This window comes from Pteropus vampyrus, unplaced genomic scaffold (genome assembly GCF_000151845.1).
Source record: "Pteropus vampyrus isolate Shadow unplaced genomic scaffold, Pvam_2.0 Scaffold96, whole genome shotgun sequence".
Lineage (NCBI taxonomy): Eukaryota > Metazoa > Chordata > Mammalia > Chiroptera > Pteropodidae > Pteropus > Pteropus vampyrus.
Window position 1 is genome coordinate 4,758,578 of NW_011888877.1, and position 6,285 is coordinate 4,764,862.

General features: G+C 37.6%; 1 pseudogene; it reads right to left on the reverse strand.

The window, feature by feature from the left end:
* Positions 1–5,715: 5,715 nt before the first annotated feature.
* Positions 5,716–5,834, reverse strand: LOC111742565 (annotated as a pseudogene).
* Positions 5,835–6,285: the final 451 nt, after the last annotated feature.

Genomic DNA, 6,285 nt, shown 5'->3' on the forward strand with positions numbered 1-6,285 from the left:
GTGGATGATGGCAAGACCCAATGCACGTGCACTGGAGTAAGATGACTCGGAGTAGAGGGAACGAATGGACATGAGAACGTGAGGAATGAAGGGTCATTTCGTCACATGGATTGTTGCTCGTGCGTCGAAGCTAGTGGGGATAAGGCAGGGCTTGTAGGCCAGATGCTAAGACTTTGATAAATGACAGGGTTGTGAGTCACCTGAAATCTGATAGAAGACAATGACAAGAAGGGGAGCCGAAAATCATGAAGCTGAAAAAAAAAAAAATGTGGGATTTTATTTGCAAGAGGAAACAATAGTAGTGCATGGAAGTAGAGGTAAGGGGTGAGGTGGACCACAGCCCTACCTCCTGGTACTAAAGTATGTGGGAGGGGAGGGGGAAAATATGAGGGCGATGGTGAGAAGTGGGAGTGGGAGATGGGGAGTAGGTTTCATTTGCGACAAGGTGACGGAATGAAGGTCAGGGAAAGCTGACTTGGGAGACTCTCTGATGGCAGAGAGGAAGGGACTGGGAGGCAGCTGAGAGGCAGGGCACTAGATCAGGGCCTAGAAGTACAGAGTGTTATTGTTACCACAAGCTACAGTCCAGGAAGAGGAAAAATGCCTTAAAAATTATAAGAAAAAGAAACTATTAACTACTAATCTCTACAAATGTTAAATGAATTCAAACCAAGAAGAGCTGGATCTCCCTTCCCCCCAGTAGGTCTCTCCTCACCCTCAAGCAAAGGAGACTTTCAATTTAGAGAAGAATTTGTCCAAACTACGGATTGAACCCCATTTGAGACAATTCTCTTAACATTCGAGGTCTTAATTTTTAATCGTGGTTGAATTTAGGGAAAAGCAGTTCCCCAAGTTCTGGTTGTCCTTCTAACTATGAAACTCAGGAATGGACACAGTCCTCCAGGAAGAGTTTGGCTAATATTAAGTATAAAGGGAGGATGATCTCACCGTTTTTCCAGGCACTTGTTTGTCCATCCTAACATGGTGCAATTCTTTACAAGCTGGTGTTACTACTGGCTCCAGCTTACCTATTTTCATTGATGACTCCTATTTAGACTTTGCTGCCAGTCACGTCTCAACTTCATTTCCTTCTACCCTGCATTTATCTTCAGCGAACTTTAAAAAGCATTCTGACCACTTCTTTAATTCAGTAAGGTTATTTTAAAATTTGCTCTCCACTGGCAGGCTGATACTGGCCTTCCCACTCTTACAGTGAGGACGTGATTAATGTTCTTCGAGTTTCCTTTTTGCCAACACTGTTCTAGAGCATCTGTTTGCAAACATTTTCAGCCCACATTGGTATCTGCTATCCTGTGCTTCTTCTCTGTACAAAGGGCACTTTCTCTGTAGGTCGTGACTTCATCCTCTTCCTTTGGGCCTTTTTCTGTGCTCAGAGAATTAAATTTGTAGTGTTTCAAACCTCAGGTTAAACTTCTGTAGACGTTTATGTCAAAGAGGGCTATTTCTAAGTTAATATGCGCAGACAACAAACACTTAATTTTTTAGATTCAAAATCAGCACCTTGATTAGTTTTTTAAAAGTTATTGTATGTATTGTATATCTCAAGGCCTGTTTTGTACCCCAGAATGTGTGAGCCTCTGAGATATATCTGGTTTGAATTTTTAACCCAACCATTGCACAAAACAAGGGCATCATCAAGCATTGACTGGAAAAAAGGGTGAATGTAAAGAAAGAATGCTGGAGAAAACACACCTTGGTATGCGCAAATTATCCCTCAGGAAGGGCTAATCTCTTCCGTGTCTGAGTTATAATGGATGACACTTTATCTCTCTTCTTTTCCTCTCATCCTAATTCCTTTGTGTTTTCACAAACATTTGTCTCTAAATCTTGTTTCCCCTCTGAAACTGTAGGCTTGCTGAGAAAAGGGATGGTGACTATTTATCTCTATTTTAGTCACAGTATCTTACGTAATGTCTTACAAAGTCAGTGCTCAGTGAATATCTGTTTACTGAGTGAACAATTAAAGGACACAATTTAGGAGAGTTCAGTCCCAAGTTGGATTTTTTTGGCAAAGTAATTTAACTTTAATTAAACTACTTTCTAAATGGAAATTTTAACTAATTGATTTAAATAGTAAAAAGAATAAAAAGAAATCAATTTGAAATCTGGAGATGAAGATGTTTTTGTAGTAAAGGGGAACCCTCGTGGATTTTCTTTAAAAAGAACTCATGTCAGTTTTCATAAGCCGATGTAAGAGGAAGTCATGTATTCACCTGACCCTCTGAAATCTGGACAGAGTGTTTGAAAGTGTCAGCTCCAATAGTTCCCTATAACAGCAAATCAGTGAGAACCATATGCCTGGATCCTATTAGCTCCAAACAATCTGATTATGAGCAGAAAGAGCATATGTGAGCAAGTATTTCTGGATAAAGCATACGTTAAAAATAAACAAGACATTTTAGGAAAACTTAGATTTAATTAAACATGTAAATCGAATACATTGTTATACTGTCACTACAGAGTTATCTAGACCAAGCTAAGAAAGCTATTTTTTTGTGATAATGATTATTGCAGGTACTATTAATTTCTGTTAATAATAACCCTTTATTTATTTATGTCAGGTAGTCTAATGCACCAGTCCAAAATGATGCACCAGCATTATAAGACTATAACAGCTTGGCATTTTCTCTACAGAATTTATAAAAAGTCTTCGCTAATGTAAAATGAATCTTCAACATTTTGATGAGGAAAATATGGCAACACATAAAAATAGTCATGTTCAACTACCTATTCTAACGTAGTTTTGCTATATTAACTAAAGGTCAACTCCTGAGTTGATGTTTCGCAGGTTATGTGGAATGCAGACTAAAGGAAGAAGAAATAAAGATGCTGTGAGCCACGGCCTTCGGCAGCATCTCTTGGGAGGACCCAGTCTTGAGCTTCACCAAGACCTGGAGGAAAGCAATAGCCTGAGCCTGGTGCATCTGGAATAATTTCTGTAGTTGCAAAAGCCTACAGGTCTAGAGAGGAAATTGGAAACTGGGATGCCTACTGAGTCGCACCCTACCCTGTGAAGAGTTGGGCTGGCCTAAAGAACATGAGCACTAACAAACAAAATACAAACCCTCTCCAAACACTAAATACAGCTACTTATTGTTTATTGAAATTTCAATCTGTGTTAGGAATTATGCTAAATGATTTACACATAACATCTCATTTAATTCCTCACCGCTACCTTATGGAAGGGCACTATTATCCTCGTTTCACAGATGAAGAAATGCAAGATTGCTGAGGATGAAATGACTTGTTCTAAATCGCCCAATGGGAATGCAGTGGCGGTGGTGTTCCAAACCAGAGCTACCTGATTTGCAAGCCCGACCCCCAACCCTGACTCTGCTCTACTGCCATTCCATGGAAGAGTGGGCCCACACTTTGATCTTTTGGCTCTGACGTGAGCCCTGACTTGAACCCCAAACTGCTTTGCAGAAAACTGGGGACCCTGTCCAGTTCTATCCAGTCCCTTCTACCTTTTCCTCAAAGGCGCTTAATGGAAGAGGTGTTCTGCAAGATGATAGGCAGAGAAATAGGTTCAGGAGCAAAAAAAGTGGGGTGGGGTGGGCAAGGGGCAGGTAATGATGCAAAGGAAAATTCCTACTTGGAAATTCACATAATACAGTATCATCCTAAAGGCTGAGGGAAGTCTTGTGTTAAAGAAACACTAACTCAGAACATTTCCTTAGAGTCTCCTCTCAAGAATGACTCTCTTTTTGGACTTTTGCTGTTATATCCCAATAGTTCTTGTGCTTGTATCTTTTTTGATATTACACTGTTTGAATCAAACTCAATTTTGCTGCATCCTTTTGGACAAAGGCCCATTCTCTCTAAAGAGATTAATTCCCAGCCCCAAACTGGTCCAAATCCCATGGAACTTCTCCCTCCCTGAGACCTAATGTTGTTGAAGTCTCAATAACAGTGAGAATACATCCATCTAAATTACAACAAAGATAGATGTCGAGATAAGAGAGAATATAGGGAAAAGATGATAAGGACAAAAGAAAACAGAATGAAAAAGAAGAGAACAGGGTACTCCATTTTCTTGTTTGTAAGCTCAACAACCTCTTCCTTAGTGACATACAGTAATGAATAGAAGGTATTTACAAACTTTCCTATTGTTGAATGATTCCATAAAGACTTCACAAACTACGTTTTTGCAAACAGAACTGCAAATTCAAAGTGAGAACATTTCTTCTGAAATAGGGATGTCATTCAATGAAGCACGTTCTATCATTCTGTTATGTGGGGCACTGACTTTTGGTAGAATCACCTCATTTATTCATTCCACAAATATTTATCGGCACCTACTAAATACTGGGCTTTTTTTTTTTTTTCTCTGTACTTAAACCAATAGATTTAATAAATATCGTGTTTTGGAAAGTGATAAGTGCTATGGAAAAATAAAATAGAAAAGCTGAACAGAGGAGACCAGATGGGTGAGATCAGAGAAAGTGAAATGCGAGGAAATTTTTATAGCCGCACTTTCTTCTTTATTTCTTTCATCTTCTTTTCTTTCTCTTGTTTTTTTTTCTTCCTTGCTTCCTTGATTTTTGTTAGCCATCATTAATAGTGTGTTTTTAAAACATAGATGTTCAAGTTATTTCAAAAAGTATAAATCATAAAGGCAAAGTGATCTGAAATCTTACCATACATATAATTTTGGTGAAAATTCCACTGTATATCTCCATGGTAGGAACACATACACTTGCAATTTTTCAAAATATGACACGAGGCTCGACACGCTATTCTATAAACTGCTGTTCCATTAAATAGTATTTTATACCATTCCTTGGCCTTTATAAAACCATATTCTTATACATATTCCATCACATTAAAAAAATCAAAATATTAAAAAAATAAATACATTAAAAAATCTCCCTCCAATTTTTTGCTTGTCCATCTTTTCCTCCTTCATATTAGAAGCAGGACAGTTTCTCATGTATCCTTCCAGTAATACTTTATGTACATACAGCAAATCTAGTTTTATATTCCCCTCTCTTTCTTTCACAAAAAGTTATACACTTTACACTGTTTCACACTCTGCTTTTTCACTTACCGCTAGGGCAATCTTTCCCATATTAGCACAGAGGGGTCCTTTTCCACTTGGGGCATGTGTTGTGTGGATGTACTATGGTTTATTTAACTGTTCCACTATTGACGGTTATTTGAGCTTAATCAGTTTTAAACACAAGATGACATAAACTCGAAATAGAATGTGTCTGAAACAAAATTTAAGCGATGATACTGAATTTTTTTCCTTGAAATAGTAATTGAAGTCAATGGGAAAAATGTTGCACAAAACTTCGGAAGTTATCTTGCTGCTTTAATATTGAGGGTCCCTGGGTGAATGTTTAGGAATGAGAAGATTTCACGTTCATTTCTCATATTTTAAGCAGCAAAAATTTGTAATAAAACATTGAAAATAATACTTCCCGGGTTTATTCTGATTTTAAATATTTTGTAAATGTTTATATATATAATATACACATATATAGTAGTACTAACGGTGAAATGAATGAGAAATTCTATGTCAAATGCTTCTATTGCAAATTTCTTCATCAACTTCATTTCTTCGAAGGATATTTATTTTTTTATTTTAATGTTTTTAGGCAAGGCAACCCTTGGTTGACCTCACAGATTGCAAGGACTTTGTCAGCTTACAATCCCTTATTTTTTATTTTTATTATTTTTTATTTTTTATGCCTACAGCACCTGGTCTTCCTAGGTGGTTTCCCATCCAAGTACTAACCAAGCCTGACCCTGCTTAGCTTCCGAGATCAGACGAGATCGGGCTTGTTCAGGGTGGCATGACTGTAGACTCTTCAAAGGATAAAAATGAATCATTGTAAACATTATTATAAGATTGTTCTTAAAAATCAATTTGTTTTGGGAAAGGTAACTAATGAATGGTAACATAGAACAAATACCATGTACAAGGCACACCCAAAACTTATCTCACATGATCCTTACAAATCTGTGTTAGACCTTACTATAGATAAGGAAACAGAATCAATGGGGTAAAATGCTGTGCCCCAAATTACACATGTATTCAGTTTAAGAGCCAAGATTCAGTCCTTAGTGTCTGCAATCAGCTTGCCCGAGTTGGGATAATGCACTCACTCTACAGTCTATGTGCTGTTCCAGTGCATCATCCCAACTCTCAGGCAAGATGATTGCAGAGGGTCTATGATCATTTATTGTTGACAATTCTCAGATAAATCACCTTCCTTTAAATGAAAAAAAAGAAAAATCATTTTGCCATCTTTTAAA